Source organism: Zingiber officinale, chromosome 3B (assembly GCF_018446385.1).
Source record: "Zingiber officinale cultivar Zhangliang chromosome 3B, Zo_v1.1, whole genome shotgun sequence".
NCBI lineage: Eukaryota > Viridiplantae > Streptophyta > Magnoliopsida > Zingiberales > Zingiberaceae > Zingiber > Zingiber officinale.
The window spans coordinates 61,468,923-61,490,707 of record NC_055991.1 but is presented as its reverse complement, the minus strand read 5'-3'; positions in this window follow the sequence as shown (position 1 = coordinate 61,490,707).

Below are 21,785 nucleotides of genomic sequence, written 5' to 3'. Positions count from 1 at the left end.
GCGGGGCTCATCGACTTTCTCGGATGTTTATAAGGCTCGTCTCTCGATATTTAACGTCTCGGCGCGGATATATATACGGTGGCTCCTTTGAGGCTCGTCGGCTTTCCTTCGGGCGTTTATGGCGCTCTCTCGATATTTAACGTCGGAGCTGTCGGCGATCTTGGCGGGGCTCGTCGGCTTAAGCTAACTCCTTACCGGGCGATCGGCCTTGGCCTTGATTGGTGATGCCTTGTATTTGTTTCTCGAATTTTCATTTACGCATTTCAAGTATCGATCGAAAAAGTACAGGATTTACATTGGCGCTGCTTTCACCCGCGGTAAAATTTGGAGATGGTTCGCTCGCAACCTATCTGGCTGCCGACCGCCTCGTCCTCCAAATAATGCGAGAGCTTTCGATGATTTACGAAGGGACCCTTGCAGACTTCGACTTGCCGACATCAGGCCGGCTTGACTTTCTTCTGACGAGATACGCCGACACGGAATGATGCAGGAATGACGTGCGGTTGTAGTTTTGCTTCATTCTTGGGTATGCCATCGGTGACGGATGCCTGGCTTGCTCTTAGTCAAATCGACTCCATGTTCCTCGCTCGGCGTTGCCTTCGTCGTAACATTGGATCCGGACGGACTCGACAAACTTGACCGGAATGACCTTCCGCGTACACGAGATGGAAAGGTGTGGCGTTCCTTCTTTTGGGTTCGGATGGCCCGGGCGCCACCTCATCGGCTAGCTTCCTCAGAGATGGTGTTGTAGGATCTGATTTCCGATTGGCTACTTGACGTTGCTTTGGGGTAAGCCACGGACGTGAAGTGTTGCTCGATGTAGCTTTTGATCTTCTAGCACCTTCCTGGTACCGTCCATTATACGAAACCAATCGCGAGGATCACAGAACCTCTGATGTTGCGGATATTTTGACCATATTATAATGGGTCGGTAGCGGCTCTCGTCTTTAACAGCGGGCTGGTAAACTTTCATCGGGCGTTGCAAGCGGCGCTCGTCTCCGATATTTAACGTCGGAGCTCGGACGCGGATATTTATAACGGTCGGCGTGGCTCTCGATCTTTAGCAGCAGGGCGTCGGCTTTCCTCAGGCGTTTATAGGCGGCTCGTCTCTCGATATTTAACGTCGGAGCTCGTGGCGCGGATGTTATAGCGATCGGCGCGGCTCTCGATCTTTAACGGCAGGGCTCGTCGGCTTTCTCGGGCGTTTATAGGCAGGCTCATCTCTCGATATTTAACTTAGGAGCTCGGCAGCGCGGATATTTAAGTCCGGCTCTCGATCTTTAACAGCGGGGCACGTCGGCTTTCCTTCGAGCGTTTATGAGGCAGCTCGTGTCTCGATATTTAACGTCGGACAGCGGCGCGAATATTATAGCGGTAAAGCGGCTCTCGATCTTCGCAGCGAGTGCGTCGGCTTTCGCTTCGGGCGTTTATAGGCGCGGCTCGTCTCGATATTGCCCGGGCACCAATGGCGCGAATGTTGCCGGTCGGCGCGGCTCGATCTTGCAGGGCCGTCGGCTTTCGCTCAACGTTTATAAGCAGCTCGTCTCGATATTGCCCGGAGCTGGCGCGCGAATATTGCCGGTCGGCGCGGCTCTCTTTAACGGCGAGGCTCGTCGGCTTTCCGCTCGGGCGTTTATAAACGCGGCTCGTCTCTCGATATTGCGTCGGGCTCGGCAGGCGCGGATATTTATGCGGTCGGCGGCTCTCGATCTTCGCAGCGGGGCTCGTCGGCTTTCCGCTCGGGCGTTTATAACCTTCGCTCGTCTCTCGATATTGCGTCGGAGTTCGCCAGGCGCGGATATTTATAGCGGTCGGCGCGGCTCTCGATTTTTAACGACGGGGCTCGTCGGCTTTCCGCTCGGGCGTTTATAGACGCCGGCTCGTCTCTCGATATTTAGCCGGGAGCTCGGCGGCGCGGATATTTATAGTCGGTCGGCGTGGCTCTCGATCTTGCAACCGGGCTCGTCGGCTCCGTCGGACGTTTATAGGCGTCATCGTCTCTCGATATTTAACGTCGAGCTCGGTGGCGGATATTATAGCCGGTCGTGGCGGCTCTAATCTTCTGCGCTCGTCTTTTCCTTCAGGGCGTTTATAAGCGGCTCGTCTCGATATTGCTGACCGGGCTCGGCGCGAGATATTTATAGCTTGGTAAAGCGCGGCTCGATCTTTGCCAGCGGGGCTCGTCGGCTTTCCTTCAGACGTTTATGAGCGCGGCGTCTCTCGATATTTAACGTCGGAGCTCGGCGCGGATATTTATATGCCGGTCGCGCTGCTCGATCTTTAACGGCGAGGCTCGTCGGCTTTCGCTTCGAACGTTTATAGGCGGCGGCTTGTCTCGATATTGCGTGTCGAGCTGTTGCAGATATTTATACCCGGTCGGTAGCGGCTCTCGATCTTCTTGGCAGAGCTCGTCGACTTTCATCGGGCGTTTATTGGCAAGCTCGTCTCGATATTTAACGTCGGTGCTCGGCGGGCGGATATATATAGCGGTGGCGCTTCGATCTAACGGCGGCTCGTCGCTCGGGCGTTTATAGGCGCGGCTCATCTCGATATTTGCGTCGGAGCTCGTGGCGCGGATATTATAGTGGCGCGGCTCGATCTAACAGCAGGGCTGTCGGCTTTCACTTTCGGAGCGTTTATAAGCGTCAGCTCGTCTCTCGATATTTGCGTCGGGCTCGGCAGCGCGGATATTATATAGCGGATGGCGCGGCTCTTGATCTTTAACGAGGACTCGTCGGCTTCCCGCTCGGACATTTATAGGCGGCTCGTCTCTCGATATTTAGCGTCGAGCTCGAGCGCGGATATTTATAGCCGGTCGTAGCGGCTCTCAATCTTTAAGCGGGGCTCGTCGGCTTTCCTTCGGACGTTTATAAGCGGCTCTTCTCGATATTTAGCGTCGGGCTCGGCGTGGCGCGGATATTATAGCCGGTCCGGCTCGAGCGGCTCGATCTTGCCAGCGGGGCTCGTCGGCTTTCGCTCGAGCGTTTATGACGGCTCGTCTCGATATTTAACCGTCGGAGCTCGGCGGCGCGGATATTTATATGATCGGCGCGGCTCTCGATCTTTACGGTGGGGCTGCGTCGGCTTTTCGGGCGTTTATAGGCGGCAAGCTCTCTCGATATTTAACCCGGAGCAGCGGCGCGATATTTATAGCGGTCGGCGCGGCTCTCGATCTTCTCAGCAGGGCTCGTCGGCTTTCCGCTTCGGGCGTTTATAGACGGCGGCTCGTCTCTCGATATTTAACGTCGGAGCCGGCGGCGCGGATATTTATAGCCGGTCGGCGCGGCCCTCGATCTTCGCAGCGAGCTGCGTCGGCTTTCCTTCGGGCGTTTATAAACGCGGCTCGTCTCGATATTTAACGTCGGTGCTCGGGCGCGAATATTTATAGCGGTCGGTAGCGGCTCGATCTTTAACAGCAGGGCTCGTCGACTTCACTTCGGAAGTTTATAGGCACCGCTCGTCTCGATATTTAACGTCGGAGCTCGGCGCGCGGATATTAGCGGTCGGCGCGGCTCGATCTTTAACGAGGCTACCGTCGGCTTTCCGCTCGGGCGTTTATAGGCCGGCTCGTCTCGATATTTAACGTCGGAGCTCGGCGGTTATAGCGATGGCGGCTCTCGATCTTTAACGGCAGGGCTCGTCGGCTTTCCGCTTCGGCCGTTTATAAGCCGTCGTCTCTCGATATTTAGCGGTCGGAGCTCGTGGCGCGGATATTATTGCCGATCGGTAGCGGCTCTCGATCTTTGCCAGCGGGGCTCGTCGGCTTTCCGCTCGGACGTTTATAAGCGGCTTCGTCTCTCGATATTTAACGCCGGAGCTCGGCGGCGCGGATATTATAGCGGTGGCGCGGCTCGATCTTCTTGGCGGGGCTCGTCGGCTTTCCTTCGGGCGTTTATAAACGCGGCTCGTCTCGATATTTAGCGTCGGGCACCGGCCAGCGCGGATATTATAGCGATGGCGCGGCTCGATCTTTACAGCGAGGCTCGTCGGCTTTCGCTCGGACGTTTAGACGCGGCTCGTCCCTCGATAACGTCGGAGCTCGATGGCGCGGATATTTATAGCGGTCGTAGCGGCTCTCGATCTTTACGCAGGGCTCGTGGCTTTCCCTTCGGGCGTTTATGAAGCGCGGCTCGTCTCGATATTGCGGACGCCGGAGCTTCGGCGCGGATATTATAGCGGTCGGCGCGGCTCGATCTTCGCTGCCAGGCTCGTCGGCTTTCCTTTCGAGCGTTTATAGGCGGCTCGTCTCGATATTTAGCGTCGAGCTCGCGGCGCGGATATTATAGCGGTCGGCGCGGCTCGATCTTTAACGCAGGGCTGTCGGCTTTCCTTCGGAAGTTTATAAACGCGGCTTCGTCTCGATATTTGCGTCGAGCTCGGCGGCCGATATTTATAGCGTCGGCGCGCTCTCGATCTTTGCAGCGGGCTGCGTCGGCTTTCGCTCGGACGTTTATAGACAGCGGCTCGTCTCTCGATATTTAACGTCGAGCTCGGCGGATATTTATAGCGATCGGCGCGGCTCTCGATCTTTGCAGCCGGGCTCGTCGGCTTTCCTTTCGGCGTTTATAAACCGCTCGTCTCGATATTTAGCGTCGAACTCGGCAGCGCGGATATTTATTGCGGTCGGCGCGGCTCGATCTTTGCCGGCGAGGCTCGTCGGCTTTCGCTTCGGGCGTTTATAGGCAGCTCGTCTCTCGATATTTAACGTCGGAGCTCGGCAGCGCGAGATATTATAGCGGTCGGCGGCTCTCGATCTTTAACGGCAGGCTCGTCGGCTTTCCTTCGGGCGTTTATAGGCCGGCTCGTCTCGATATTTAACGTCGGGCTCGCGGCGGATATTTATAGCGATCGGCGGCTCTCGATCTTCGGCGGGCTCGTCTTCCGCTCCAGCGTTTATAGGCCTCGTCTCGATATTTAGAGCGATGGCGGATATTTATAGCGGTCGGCGCGGCTCGATCTTTCGACGGCTCGTCGGCTTTCGCTCGGGCGTTATAGGCGGCTCGTCTCTCGATATTTAACGTCGGAGCTCGCGGCGATTTATAGCGGTCGGCGGCTCTCGATCTTTAACGGGGCTCGTCGGCTTTCCTTCGGACGTTTATAGACGCGGCTCGTCTCTCGATATTGCGCCGGGCTTCGGCGGCGCGCGGATATTATATAGCGGTCGGCGCGGCTCTTCTTTGAGGCGAATCGCTTTCGCTCGAGCGTTTATACGGCTTCGATATTGCGTCGGAGCTCGTGGCGTATATTATAGCTGGTCGGCGCGGCTCGATCTTCTTGACGGGCTCGTCGGCTTTCGCTGGGCGTTTATGCAGCGGCTGCGTCTCGATATTTAACGTCGAGCTCGGCAAGCGGATATTTATAGCGGTGGCGCGGCTCGATCTTTAACGGCGGGGCTCGTCGGCTTCCGCTCGGACGTTTATAGGCGTCGGCTCGCTCTCGATATTTAACGTCGGGCTCGTGGCGCGGATATTATGCTTGGTCGTGGCTCGATCTTTAACAGCAGGGCTCGACTTCCGCTTCGGATGTTTATAGACGGCTCGTCTCGATATTTAACGTCGAGCTCGGCGGCGGATATATATAACGGTGCGTCTCGATCTTTAATGAGGCTGCGGCTTTCCTTCGGGCGTTTATAGGCGGCTCGTCTCTAAATATTGTCGGAGCTGTCGGATATTATAGCCGGTCGGTAGCGGCTCTCGATCTTTAACAGCGGGGCTCGTCGGCTTTCAAACTAACTCCTTACCGGTCGATCGCCTTGGCCTTCATTCGTTGTGATACCTTGTATTTGTTTCTCCGAATTTTCATTCTGCATTTCAAGTATCTGATCGAAAAAAGTACACAGGATTATTTACATTGGCGCACCTTTCACCCCGCCCTGGAGATGATGGTTGCGCTCACGGCCTATCTAGCTGCCGACCGCCTCATCCTCCAAATATCTGGCGGCCTGAGCTTTCGATGATTAGAAGGACATACGGGCTTCGGCTTAAACATCGCCGACCGGCACTTTCTTCCGACGAGATCGCCGACTGGAATGATCCAGGAATGGCGTGCGGTTGTAGTTTTGCTTCATCGTTCTTGGTATGCCATCACCGACGGATGCCTTGGCGCTCGCTCGTCAACCAAATCCACTCCATGTTCCTCGCTCGGCGTTGCCTTCATCGTAACATTGGATCCGACGGACTCGACACCGACCGGACGGAATGACTCGCCGCCGTACACGGATGGAAAGGTGTGGCGCCCGTTCCTTCTTTTGGAGCCGTCGATGGCCCACAGGCCTGGCACCTCATCGGCTAGCTTCCTCCGAGATGGTCGGCCGTGTGATCTGAAGGATTTCGATTGGCTACTTGAGCCACCGTTGCTTTGGGGTAAGCCACGACGTGAAGTGTTGCTCGATCCGTAGCTTTTGCACCAATCTTCTAGCACCTTCCCGTGAATTGCCGCCCATTGTCCGAAACCAATCGTGAGGATACCGAACCTACGTATGATGTGTTGCGGATGAATTTTTGACCATCGTTGGTGATCTTGGCTGCGGCTCGGCCTCCACCCACTTGGAAAAATAATCGACCGCCACCAGCCAAAATTTCCTCGTCCGGTCGCCATCGAAATGGACCCACAATATCCATTCCCCATTGGGACACGAAACGGTTGATGCCTTCATTTCTTCGGTCGGTCGGTGGGAGAAGTTGTGATATACGACATGAAAGTGTAGATGTTGTCCAAGCGGCATCTGTTTGTAAAGTTGGCCAAAGTATCCGGCCGACCAAGGATCGTCCGCCCGGATGACCCCGCATGATCCTTGATGCACTTCACGGAGGATGTAAGTGAGTCCTCGAGCTTACACATTCGATGCAGGTGAAAGCTTTCTTGTAAAGCGATCTCCGATGAGTGTAAACCGGGCTCTTCTTCCGAGGGGGCTGCATTATCGAGGGTGTCGTGCGACGGAGAAATTCTATAATAGGTGTCCTCCATCGCTTGGAAACGTGAGGCCTTGCATCCGGTCGCGTCGCCACCGGTACTTTTCAATTGACTTGGGATAACGGCCGTTATAGAACTTGCTAATACCGCCAACTCATCGCTTGATTTTACTGCTCGGTATCTTACGTACTTCTCTAAAATCAGCCTTGAGCTTCTCGAAAAGGCGTGAGTTTCATCCGAGCTGTTGATTTCAAAGGTGCGAAAATGCGGCGGCTAGCTGCTGAATCAGTGATGACGACCGGCTCCCATGCCGAGCTGCTGCAAGCAGCGCAAGAGGGCCTCGTATACGCTATTGTTGGTTGCTTTATAGGGACGGATAAGTGCATCTTTTCTTCTTGAGGGAGAGCAACAATATTCCAATCCCGCTCCCGAGCCGGTGGATGACCCATCCACATATATCCTCCATAGCTCCGGCCTTTGCACCTCGGTCACAAAATCGGCCAAGGATTGCGCTTTGATCGCCGAGCGGGCTGGTATTGGATGTCAAATTCACTTAACTCCGTCGTCCATTTGATGAGCGCGGATGCTTGGTTTAATAACACCGTAGGCGGGCTATTTGTCTTGACGATGATAGTATGCCCTGAAATGCAGACGGGCGTGGCCAGCTAAAACGAGCAAGGCCAACTTCTCGAGCCGGTGTGAGATTCAGCATCTTTAAAATGTGGCTTAGAAAATACCGGCTCCTCGTGCCGACCACAAGTCTTGAGCCTACAGATGCTCAGTTGAAGACAGATAAATATAAAGTGACTCACCCCGATCGGCTTGGCAAGTATAGGTAGAGAATTAAGATATGTCTTCAATTCTTGAGCTCGATCGCATTCTTCATCCCATGGAACTTAGTAGCCTTGCGCAGATCTTGAAGAATGGTAGGCTCCGGCGGCGGTTTTGAATCTGGACAATGCCGTTATCCGACCGGTCAAACGTTGCACTTCCCTCGTATTTCTTGGAGGCGGCATGTCGTAGAGCTTTCACCTTGCTGGGATTTGCTTCGATTCCCCGTTCCCGCCTTTGCCCCGAACAGCACTTTTGAGGATTTAGCTTGACTCCATATTTGCGCAGCGTTTCTTCCATGTCCTTCAAGAGATCGGCCGCTCGGACGGATTTGATAAGAATGTCGCCCACATAGACTTCCAGATTCGATCTGCTCCTTGAACACTTTGTTCATCAAGCGTTGATAGGTGGCCCATTCTTCAATCCGAACGGCATCACATTATAGCAATATGTCGGTGTTCTGGCTTACTTTTCTTGATCTTCCAAGGACGGCGATGATATCCTTGATAGGCGTCAAGCATGCAGATTAATTCGCGATGGTCGTAGAGTCCACCGGTGATCTATCGGGGGAGGATAGAAGTCCTTGGGCATGCTTTGTTTAAGTCCGAAATCGATCACGGACTCTCCACTTGCCGCCCGGCGAGACCAATACTACATTGGCCCGGCCGACTAGAGCGCACCTCGTATGTGGCCGGCCTCCGTTTTTATCTCGCCGGGACATCGAACTTTAAATCCCTTCTGCTTCTGGCGGCGTCGGTCGGACATGCAATTCATCTTGCGCTAGGCTCGGCGAAATCGGTAACTCATGCCGACGACGAAGACATCATGATTTCGTTGGAGGCATTGGATCAGTTCCTCCTTCCGCTTCTCCTCCAAATCGAGGCGATAAAAGTCGTGGCCTCCGATCGGGTCGGATGGATCTGAACCTCCTCCTTTTCCTCATAAATTAAAGCGGAGGTTTCTCGGCTATGGCGTGTACTCGATTGCGCCTTCCGAGCGGAATTAGCCTCGCTCGACCATTTCGATGTAACATCAGAATGGTCTCCTCGCATTCTCCCACTTTGTCTTCCGGGAACTTGATCTTTTGATGGAAGGTTGAGACGATCGCTGGCCGAGCGCCATCCCAAAATGACGTTGTAGGACGAGGAGAGTCGACCACCACAGTTTGTTGTCCTTGTCCTCTGGCTCCTCTCCCGGTGAGGTAGCAGGATCGTCCGACGGCGAACTGTTGCTCTATAAACCCGTAGAGCGGGTCATGGCAACAACTGGCTCGATCAATTTGCGGTGATCGAATGCCTTCTTGAACATGATGTTGACCGAGCTCCCTGTCAACGAATATGCGATGAATAGTGTAATTTGCTATTACCGCTTTAATGAGCAGAGCGTCCTCGTGGGGCACTTCAACTCCTTCTAAGTCCCCGGGTGATCTCCGGTCCACATGCTCGCTCTTGGTCGCAACCATTGCGTGATTTGGAGTTGCTGACGCCACCTTTCGCCTGTTGGAGTCTCCTCCTGGCACCAAATAACATTGATCTCGCCGGAAGTATTGCCTCTGTTCCTCTTCCGGCGGACGGTCGACCTGCTCTCGGACGGCGATTCTCCTTGGAGAACGATGTCGATCGGGCGTATGTTGATGTCGCCTCGGGGGTCCGGTCGGCTTCATGGGTCCTTTGTCTCCGTCGATGGGAGGAGACGTGGTCGGCATTCCTAGAACAGGATTAGCCACGAAGGAAAGACTTGACAATCCTTCGTGCGATCCGTCCGGTGGAAGGAGCAGAACATGGGGTCTCTCTTTGGCTTGGCGCCGCCTACTACTTCTTGAACTTGGGACCTCCCACGAGGGGAGCGGATTGCCGCCTTTGGTCCTCTAGGCGGCCGAGCGCGGCATCTCGCTTCGTTCGCATGCATAGGTGCCCGCCGTGGAGTTTCCTTTTTCGGCGGCTTGCGCTTTCCACGCTTATGTATTCATAGCCTGATGTAGCATGTGATCATAATCTCGGGGATGGGCGACCGGAAGAAGTCCCCATCCACAAGGCCTTGCGTGAAGGCATTCATCGTCTCTGATGTGGCCGTTGGAATATCCATCGCCACTTGGTTGAATCGCTGGATGTGCTGCGATTCTCTGCTCTCTTGATGGTTCACGGCCTTGTCTTACGACGCCGCCGCGAAGGTGGAGGAAGGCCGCTCAAGTCCTTGAAGCTAGTGATGGATCCATCCGGCACTCCGAAACCATCGTTGAGCCGATCCCGAGAGGTGGTAAGAAAGAGACTTTACTCCATCGTATGGCGTAGCGTAATTATCGAACTTACCTGCATGATCATCCGGTCTCATGTTCCATTGTACTGCCGATCGTCGGAGGCACGTAGTGCTTGGGCAGGGGTCTCGCAGAAAATTGGCGATTGATCCGCTCGAGAGATGAGTCCGCAGGAGCTTTCCCTTCTGTCGTCGCCTAAGCATTTCGTCGAAGAAGATCCTCTATCTTCGTCGTCTACGGCTCCGGGTGCGAACGCGATGGAATGCGGCGGAGGTGGAGGTGCGACGAGATGTTGCTTGTTGCTCTCGTTGCCGCCGCTGCTTTTTGCTCCACAAGTTTGGCGGCCCTTATCTCGACCGCTTTTCGTCGTTCCGCCAGCGCCAACCGTGTGTTGTCGTCCGGCCTCATCCATTGTTTCCGGATCGGAGCGAGCGTCCACAGACGCCAATTGATCTCGTCTGATCCAATAACCACGACGCTGGGCCGGGCACGTAGCCTGCCGGATCTCGACTAAATGCACGACGCTCCGACGATCTCGCATGCAGAAGTCGGGCCGGGAGGTTCCGGCCACGACACGACGCCAAGCAAAGCTCACAACAAGAAAGTGGCTCCAAGAATTATAGAATGCGTAAAAACCCCTGCGAAGGTCTGCGAGCTCTTATATAGAGCTGGGAAGGAGTGTGTGCACACTGATCGAGGCACACACGTGTCCTCAGCCCATACCCCAGTATGGGCTTGTCAGTGAGCTTACCTGACCCATACTGCTATAGTACCAGCATGTCCCTGATGGGACAACGAAACCTCCTGACATAAGATTCGGAGTATGGCCTGAACATGTTCGCTGTCAGAGAGACGTCCCTTGTCTTTCTCCCTTGCTCCCGACATGGAGTCCGGGCGGCCGGCTTCATAGAGCGTGTTCTGTGGAGACCAGTAGCAGTATGTTTCCTTGTCTTTGGCCGAGTGTGCCGTCCGCTCGGCCCTGCAATATGTCCACTGAGCGCCGGAACCCTGACTTCCGTCAAGGCGCCTTTGACCACTGGCCCGACATCGGTTGGCCGGCCGGTCGGACCTACCCTTCTCCGGCCGGACACCGCCCCTTTGACTTCCACGTGGCGTTGACTCCACCGGATGGGGGTCCCCTGTTCTTACAACCGGATCAGTCAGTATAAAAGAAACGACCTCTAATGGTCCTACTCAATACACTCTAAGTGTACTATGTAATTATATAGTTAAGATAAACTAATACCTAATTATACTACGACCTTCCAATGATTTATTCCTTTCCATTTTGATCGTGAGCTACTGTTTATAATTTATAAGGTACTGATAACATGATCCTCTGTGTGTGACACCACACAACATGTTATCTACAATATAAATTAATTGAACAACTACATTTATCATAAATGTAGAAATTTGACCAATGTGATTCTTATTTCTAGATAAATGTTTATACCAAAAGCTAGGCTTTTAGTATACATCCTAACAACTCGGCATATCGTATCGGTTCCCCTGTACAAAAATTTTGTACAAGTCCTGAACCATTCATAACAACCTATTATGTTCTTTAGAAATTAAATTAGGAATTGCAAATGGAACTTAACATTATTGATTCCAAATTTAACTTATCTATTCTTAGAGGTTTAGACTTAGATCGCAAACGATACTTAACATTATTGATCCAAATCCACCCATGTTACAAATTTAATTAAATATTAATTTCAGAGATTGGCTTCCAGGTTAAACATGGCGAGGCACTAGGCCTTCTTGGGTATAGGAGCATCCACCACTTCTTAGACAAAGTCTTTCAACGAAATTTAATATTTAATTTCCTTATAGTAACCCTAGGTTTAACCAAAAGAAACAATCGAAATACAAGATCGAAAAAAAACAAAAGAACACAAACTTGAATCATAAATTCGAAACCTAGAATCATATGCCTCTTTGTGTTTGGTATTTCAAAATCTATACAAAGAAAACTAGTATGATGCGGAATAGAATTACTAGTTATACCTTTCTTTGTAAACAACAACCTCTTGATCTTCTATCGTATTCCTCTTCTTATCTCGGATGTCGTGTGACCAATGATCTACTGAGACGAGAACCACCTAAGCTTCCTTCTTCTCCAAGAAAGTTTCGGCCACCACAAGAACTCCAAGAGAAGATGAGGTTCGACCACCACCAAGTGCCAAGGGATGCTAAGAAACAAGACCTTCTATCTCTCCTTCTTCCATTAGCAAGATCTGCCCATCAACCAAGCTCCTTGAGATGAAGATGCCGCCAGCCAAGGAAGAAGAATAGGAGAGGGAGAGGAGGAGAGGGGCCGGCCACCAACCAAGGAAGAGAGGATTAATAGAAGAGATATTGTTATGAGGTGAGACACCTCTACCCTCTCTTTTATATTCCTTGGTCTTGGCAAATAAGGAAAGTTTTATTAAAACTTCTTTATTCTCTTTGCCAATGAAAGGAAAGTTTAATAAAATTTTCCTTTCAAATTATATATGGTCGGCCACCTTACTCCCTCCAAACAAAGAAAGTTTTAAACACAAAATTAAAACTTCCTAATTTGTTTCCGGAAATTTTTAAATAAAAATTTCTCTTTTGAAAATTCCCTTCATGGTTGGTCATAAAAGGAAACTTTTATAAATTAAAATCTCTCTATTAAAACATGTGGATGTTTTACAAAAAGAAAAATTTTCTCTAAAATTAAAATCTTCCTTTCAATCTACAAATAAGGAAAGATATCAAATCTTTTCTTAATCTTTTGTAGAAACTATAAAAGGAAAGATTTAATTTTAAAAATCTCTTTTAAAATCATGAGGATGGTTACAAAAAAGGAAATTTTTATCAAAAATTAAAATCTTCCTTTTAACTACAAATAAGGAAAGATATCAAACATTTCTCTTAATCTTTTGTAGAAAACTTTAAAAGAAAAGATTTAAATTTTAAACTCTCTTTTAAAACCATGGCTTTTACATAAGAAAAGATTTTAAAAAATAAAATCCTTTTATTTTAATGTAGCCGGCCGCACCAAGCTTAGGTTCAAGCTAGGGCCGGCCACCTAATGAAACCAACTCACCTTGGTTTGGGCGGGCCTAGCTTAGGCTCCAAGCTAGGCTTGGCCGGCCACCTTAAGGTGGGTAAGAAGGTGGGTATGGGTGGGTATAATACTTTATAAATAAGAGGATACAATAGGGACCGAGAGGAGGAATTGGTTTTGGTCTCCCGATGAAGTTAAGCTTCCCGTGTTCGCCCCGAACACCCAACTTAATTTCATCAATAATAATTTATACCACTAAAGAATTATTATTGAACTACCGCACCAATCCCAAATTATATTTTGGGCTCCTTCTTATCATGAGTGTGTTAGTCTCCTTGTGTTTAAGATATAGAATATCCACTAATTAAATGAGTTACTGACAACTCACTTAATTAATATCTAGTCCAAAAGTAGTACCACTCAACCTTATCGTCATGTCGGACTAAGTCCACCTGCAGGGTTTACATGACAATCTTTATGAGCTCCTCTTAGGGACATTATCAACCTAGATTACTAGGACACAGTTTCCTTCTATAATCAACAACACACATTATAAATAATATCATTTCCCAACTTATCGGGCCTCTTGATATATCGAACTAAATCTCACTCATTGATAAGTCAAAGAAATAAATACTAGATATATGTGCTTGTTATTATATCAGGATTAAGAGCACACACTTCCACAATAACAAAGATTTTGTTCTTTTATTCTGTCAGTATAAAAAGAACTTACATTAAATGGTCCTGCTCAATACACTCAGAGTGTACTAGTGTAATTTTATAGTTAAGATAAACTAATACCAAATTACACTACGACTATTCTAATGGTTTGTTCGTTTCCATCTTAGTCGTGAGCTACTGTTTATAATTTGTAAGGAATTGATAACATGATCTTCTGTGTGTGATACCACACACCATGTTATCTACAATATAAATTAATTAAACAACTACACTTAGCATATAAATGTAGACATTTGACCAATGTGATTCTTTATTTATAAAATAAATGTTTATACAAAAGCTAGGCTTTTAGTATACACTCTAACAGCTGGTTGGCGACGTCACCAAGCTTGAGGCCCCATGGACAGGGCCCTTCAAGGTTGTGCAGAAGCTCCGTTCGGACGCTTACTATCTGGAGGACGAAGAGGGAAGGCAGCTCGAGAGGCCATGGAACATAAATCATCTCCAATCTTACAGGGCTGGATGAGAGGTGTGCGAGTAAATACTATTTACTTTTTGTATTTTTTGTATGTCTCCCGAATGCAGGGCAAAATATGAATAAAAAGAGTAGGCCTCTTGAAGTGCATCTACCTCAACGGTCGAGCAACGACCTTAAATTTGAATTTCTATCAACGGTCGAGCAGCAACCTTAAACTCGAGTTTACTTCAACGGTTGAGTGACGACCTTAAACCCGGTTCTGCATCGAGTTTGCATCAACGGTCGAGCTGTGACCTTAAACGTAAGTCATCAACCACGGTCGAGTGGTGACCTTAAACATTCGTCTCCATCAGCGGTCGAGCAGTGACCTTAAATGCGTGTCTCCATCAACCGTCGAGTGGCGATCTTAAATACGTGTCTCCATCAACGGTCGAGCGGCGACCTTAAATGCGTGTCTCCGCTAACGGTCAAGCGGTGACTTTAAACGTGTGTCTCCACCAACGGTCGAGCGGCGACCTAAACTCTTGTCTCCACCAACGGTCGAGCGGCGACCTTAAACTCTTGTCTCCACCAACGGTCAAGCAACGACCTTAAACCCTTGTCTCTATCAATGGTCGAGCGGCGATCTTAAACCCTTGGCTCACTGAGAGGGCAAGCGTAGGCTACTCAAAAGCCTAAGTCCTCAAAATATAGTGACCATTCGACACTATTCTTCAAGACGTCCCCAGGATCGATTGACAGTTCATAGAATCAGGACGTCACTGAGTTCAAAAGGGATCGGTCGGCTGGATAGACTAACTACAGACTATCAGAATCACGAGGCCACGAGTTCATACAAAACTCAAAGAGAAGGGGAGTCGAAAAGACATGCAAGGAGATAAAACTCGTCCGAATGGACAAGCATGCATTAAAACTTTAAAAAATTTTGGACATTTTACAGGGACTCTCGGCCTCACTCAAGATAGTCCAAAATGTCGTCTGGCAGCGCGGCGGCAAGTTTATCCCGACTGATGATGCTGCTGGTCAGAGTCGTCCGTAGATGACCACCCTCCCTGAGCTGGTTAATCATCCCATCGATGGTTAGATCAAAAAGGCGCAGAGCCCGATTGGTGACCTGCTCATTAAAAGCATCTGAATAGAGGTAATTCTTCTTCATGACCTCAAAATGGCTCTGCTCGGCTTGTTGGTAGGTCTCAAGGCTGCTCGGGAGGCCTCTAGCTCATTCTTGGCGGTGGCCAGCGCAGTATCCTTGGAGGTGACTTGGTCGCGAAGGTCCATTTCTTTTGTTGACTGGTTGTTCCGCTCGATGACAAGGAAGTCTTCGGCTTACTTGAGTTTTTAGGCGAAGGCCCAGGCCTTCTTATTCTTCTCCTTGAGGTCTGCGATGACCCGGTTCTTCCGCGTGTTAGCCGATTCGATTTTATTGTCGAAGGTGGCGACCTGTTTGTTGAGCCGCTCTAGCATCGTGGCCTGCCTGACGCTCTCAGCCTGTTCGACCTTGAGCTGTTTGTTGCTCTTCTCTAGAGTGGCTCAAAGTTTGGCCACCTCAGTGTTTGTTTGTTCTTGAGCGGCGGAGGATTGGCCGCTCAATGCCTTCAATTCCTTCACTTCCTCCTCCAAAAAAGTGAGCCTTTAGCACATGGCTAGGCTCTCCACCCAGTACTGCAAACAAACCGAATATAAGCATTGATCAGAAGTAACTATGCACCCCAGTAGACATCTGGGTGTGGTTGTCTGCAAGTGCCCTCGGGGGCAACACCGCCGCACGAGCCCGACATCTTCCCATATTTTGGCGAGTGGCCCTTGGATGATGATTTGGTGCTCTGAAGCTTAGGATTTGGCGCTGGATTTATGCCATTCCTCGGTCGGCAAGTGCAAAATCATCATAATGTGGCATTGGCCACTCGGGGTTGACTGTGCAGAGGTGGCCCGCCCAGATGGCCGTGATGAAGAACCCAGTCGGATGCTTGACTTCTTAGTCTTCACCTTTGGTGGCAGGAAGTCTACCGGCGGTGCGCAAACCGTCCCTTAAGGTAGACCGGATAGGGAGGGCGCCCGATCCGACGACTCAGGGGAAGTGGTCTCTTGGACAGGAGCAGGGATCAACGTCTCCACCCGTTCGGTGGATCACACCTCAGAAGTGGCTGAGCGCGATGAGGGCTCTGCCCAGCACCTCTTGCGCCTAGTCTGTGGCTCGTCCAAGGAAGCTGAGCTCGAATCCCCCTCAACTGGAATGATCGGACGCCGTTCGAAAAGAGGTTGGGAGCCACCGATCTCTCCACCACTTGCTAGAGCGGGAGCTGCCTCGATCTCGTCCTGCGGTTCCTCTTGTGAGCTGACCGGCTGTAGGCATCGGCTCCCCAGTTCTACAATAGCGGTGGCATTGATCGCGGCATCCTTGAGCTTCGCATTGTTGGTGAGACGTGCGCGCAGCATGACTTCGACTGCATGAAAGGAAGAAAAATCAATTAGAATCAAAGAAAGAAGTAAAGTGGTCGCATACCTAGGCTGAACGGAAGTCGGGTGCGGATCCAACTCAGGTCGAAGATATAAAGGACACCCTCCAGCAGCAGCTTATGGATGTCGTATTTTTGACTGGCCAATATCGAAGCTACGTTGACATAATCCGATCGGCTCTTATACTTCTTCAATGGAGGGTGGGTCGCCACACCAAGCTACCAGTGTGTTAGGAAATGCGACCACTCGGGAAAGCGCATGAAAATGAAGTACTCCTTCTAGTGTTTGTTGAAAGTCAACATCTTATCAAATAAAACCAAGCCCACTTGAGCTTGGAAAAGAAAAGTCCCCTGTTTGGATGACTTAGGATAATAAAAGTAATGGAAGAGCCGGGGAGTGAGTGGAATGTCATACAGGTGAAAGAGGACAACCACCCTATACATCAGCCAAAAGGAGTTCGACACTAGCTGGTGGAGGGAGACTCAGAGATATTTACAAACGGAAGAAAAGGATGGAATGGAAACCACAAACCGACGGTAAAATGGTCCCAAAAGAAGGTGATACAACCAGGCGGAGGAGAATTCGGTCGATCAGAAGGAGAAGGAAGGATGACTTCATACTCGGGAGGAAGCTCAAAAGTGGCCTTTAGACTCTCAGCATCACTGGCATCAAATTGGGGCTCGGTAGAAGTATACCATAGCCCCGGGATGCTGGCGGAAGGCTGCAATGAACTTGCCATTGCAAAACAAGGTGGAGATTCAAAGGACAGAAAACCTACTGGCGGGATTATCGTCGGAACACTAAGATGCCGAAAAACTTAGAAGGCAAGGAAGAACAAACACTGAGAGACGAGAAAACAAGGGGCGAGGGGGAGAGCTTACTGGAAAAGTCGCTGGAGGAGCAGGAAGGAGAAAGGTCTCCGAAGCACAAAGAGCCTGCCGTTGAAGAGCACGAAGACGAAGTGCGCAAATACGGGTGACGCGCACGGGCTTATAAGCCTGGGGGTCGGCCGACTGGAGCCGTCCGATTTAGATCATGGAAACCAAGGCCAAGATTGTTGGGTTTTTCGGGCCGCGAAAACCGCTTTTCGCGTCGCGGAAACCCTGAATCACCCAAAGCCGTAGATCCGTGCAAGGAAAACCGAACGAAATACAAGTACGAGTTTCAAAAAAAACCTTTAGATCTACTCCTAGATCTATGTGTTGAGAGCTTTACCCTTGTTGCATGCCCTTTCGCATTCCCGCTCGTCCAAGGAGTTTCCGGATCTCTAGACCGTCAAGCGTCGATCCTCTAGAAGTATCCACACGGACACGTAGGTGGAGAAGACCTCACACAAAGGTGTGCTAGCACCTTGTGTGGTCACGGCAAGAGGAGGAGAGGGAGACAGCTCTCTTGAGGAAGAAGAAGAAGAAGTAATGCCTTGAATTGAAAATCAAATTTCATTCACTACTTTTGTGTGGCCGGCCACTCCATGGAGTGTAACTCCCATTCCACATTAATCACAATTAATGTGAAGCCATTAAGAGGTGTTGTGTAACTCCTATAATGTGGCACATCATGAAGATGTGGACCATTACAATTGGTCCACATCTTGCCACCTCACAATGATGTGGCAAATGAGTAACCTCCACTCATTTAATGTGGCCAACCCACATTAAATGCAATGGAGGCTTGTAACCTCCATGAGGTGGCAAAGCAAGATGATGTGGAACAACACTATTGGTCCACATCTTGCCACCTCACTCATGATGTGGTAAAGAGTCAAGTCAAACTTGACTCTTCCTCTTCCTCTCTAGTCAAGTCAAACTTGACTCAATCTCTCTCATGGTTGATCTAATCTAACCATTTGATTCAAGGCAACTTAATGAAACTAATTCATTAAATTAAATTGATCTAATGAGTCATAATCTAAATTAGACTCATTAAATACATGAATCAACTTGAGTCTAACTCAATTAGCCCAATTTGGATTACTCTTAATCCAATTTGATTCATCAAATGAATCTAATCCCCTTGGTTCATCGTATGAACCAAATCTCCATCTAATTGTCCTTAGTATGTGACCCTATAGGTTCTTGTAACATTGGCAATGCCCCTAAACTCATTTAGGAGCATAAGTAATGAGCGGTATCTAGCAACACATCATTACTACTCAAGTTACAAGAATGTTGAGATCCAACATCACCTTGTGACTACTAATTGTGACTCCTCACAATATGTGACATTGTCCTTCTATCCTAGACATCTAGATTGATCAATGTGAGGCATAGACCGTGTCATCCTCTAATCAATCTAAATCTTGAACTCCAAGTAGACTCACTCAATCAAATGAGCTCAACATCTCATGTTGACTCACTTGGGCATGGCCATGCACTTCGTGGTCTAACTCTATCAAGAATATTGATGTCGCTCCCGTCATATGGGAGGGATAGATCCCATCTACATCACTCACATCCCTCTGCATAATTTGTTATATACCCAGTAATCGCCTTTATAGTCCACCCTATTACGGGTGACGTTTGACGAAACCAAAGTACATAACTCCTTATGTAGGGATCCATGGTGACTTCAGGTCAAAGGACTAATAGTCATACTAATAGCCACATGAGAAAGTATATGACACTCATATAACGATCCATGATACTTTCTCATGGCGGGTCATTCAGTATACATTCTCTAATGCATACCCATGTGTTAGCTTGATATCTCTATATCCATGACTTGTGAGATCAAGTCATCGAGCAGACCTACATGCTAGTCTTATTGTATTAACATTATCCCTGAATGTTAATACTCGACTAGGAATGATTTAGAGTAGTGTTCCCTATATCATCTCACTATCAATTCAACCAATCGATTGATATAGGTAAGAACCTTCTACTCAAGGACGTTACTATACTTATTTTATCTGGCACTAATACAAATAAGCATAATAACCAAAAACCAAATGCCTTAATATATATATAAGAATATGATATACATGAGTCCATACAATCATCAAATGATTGTCTCTAGGGCTCTAACTAACAATCTCCCACTAGTACTAGTGCCAATCAGTATAGGCTCTAAGGCCTAATGACCTAGTGTGACCATCATGCTTTCTCTGTGCCAAAGCCTTGGTCAAGGGATCTGCGATGTTAGCCTCTGTAGGTACTCTGCAAATCTCCACATCTCCTCTATCGATAATCTCTCGAATGAGATGGAAACGTTGTAGAACTGCTGTGAACTCTGCCAGCTCATAGCACTACCATTCAAGCAAAACACGAACCTCGACTGTGATCTTTAATCATCCTGATCAGTCTGGAAGCTGGCATCACTGTAACCCTTTACAGTTAGCTCATCATTGCCTCCATATATCAAGAAATATTCTTTAGTCCTTCATAAGTACTTAAGAATAATCTTGACCGCTATCTAGTGACTTTCACCTGGATCTGACTGGTATCTGCTCGTCATGCTCAAAGCATACGAGACATCAGGTCGAGTACATAGCATGGCGTACATGATCGATCCTATGGCTGAGGCATAAGGGATCTGATCCATGCGGTCTCTCTCCTCTCTAGAAGAGGGACCTTGAGTCTTCGAAAGACTCACGCCATGTGACATCGGCAGAAATCCTTTCTTGGAATTCTGCATGGCAAACCGAAGGAGTACCTTGTCAATATATGTACTCTGACTTAGGCCAAGCAATCTCTTAGATCTATCTCTATAGATCTGTATCCCTAGAATGCGGGATGCCTCACCTAAGTCCTTCATTGAGAAGTAACTCCCTAGCCAGGTCTTGACAGACTGAAGCAAAGGGATGTCCTTCCCAATGAGTAGTATGTCATCTACATACAATATGAGGAAGACAACTATATCCCCTACAACCTTCTTATAGACACAAGGCTCATCTTCGTTCTTGATGAAACCAAACTGTTTGATTGCATCATCGAATCGAAGATTCCAGCTCCGAGAAGCTTGCTTTAGTCCATAAATGGACCTATGCAGCTTGCATACTCTGCTAGTATGCTGTGGATCTTATGGCCTCTAGCCATTTCTCAGAATCTGGTCTCATCACAGCTTCCTGATAGGTGGTAGGCTCATCCTCTATGAGCACAATGTCATCATGGTCAGACAAGAGAAATGAGTATCTCTCAGGCTGACGACGTACCCTATCAGACTTGCGAAGAGGTATGTCTACTTGAATTGGTTGTTGTTCCTCAACTCCTTGTGGAACAACATCATCCACAACACTTTGTGGTTCCAGTTCAATTTCCATCGAGGCTTCAGTGCTAGTATTCGCATCTTGAACTTCTCCAAGATCGAACGTGCTCCCACTAGTCTTTCTAGAAACAAAGTCCCTTTCTAGAAAGACCCCAGTCTTTGCCACAACTACCTTGTGGTGATTGAGAATGTAGAAGTAATATCCCTTAGTTTCCTTGGGATATCCGATGAAATAGCACTTGTCGGATTTGGGTCCTAATTTGTCTGAGACTTGACGTCGTACGTAGGCCTCACAGCCCCAAATCCTCATGAAAGACACCTGGGCATCTCTCCCAATCCATATCCTATATGGTGTCTTTATCACGGCCTTGGATGGAACTCGGTTGAGAATGAAAGCTGCCGTGACTAGAGCATAGCCCCAAAGGTATGTCGGAAGATTTGTGTGACTCATCATAGATCGTACCATATCTAACAGGGTACGATTCCTCCTTTCGGATACACCATTCCACTGTGGTGTTCCAGGAGGAGTGAGTTGGGATAGAATCCCACACTCAGCTAAATAGTCACGAAACTCATGGCTTAAGTATTTACCACCTCGATCTGATCGAAGTATCTTAATACTCTTGCCAAGCTGGTTCTGTACTTCATTCTTGAATTCTTTGAACTTTTCAAACGATTCAGACTTATGTGTCATCAAGTACACATAACCATATCTACTGAAGTCAGCAAATGTGATGAAGTATCTATAACCGCCTCTAGCAGCGACATTGAAAGGGCCACATACATCACTATGTACGAGTCCTAACAAATCAGTCGCTCTCTCGCTGTGCCCACTAAAGGGAGTCTTGGTCATCTTGCCTCGTAGGCATGACTCGCATATCTCATATGATTCAAAATCAAATGAGTCCAGCAAACCATCCTTATGG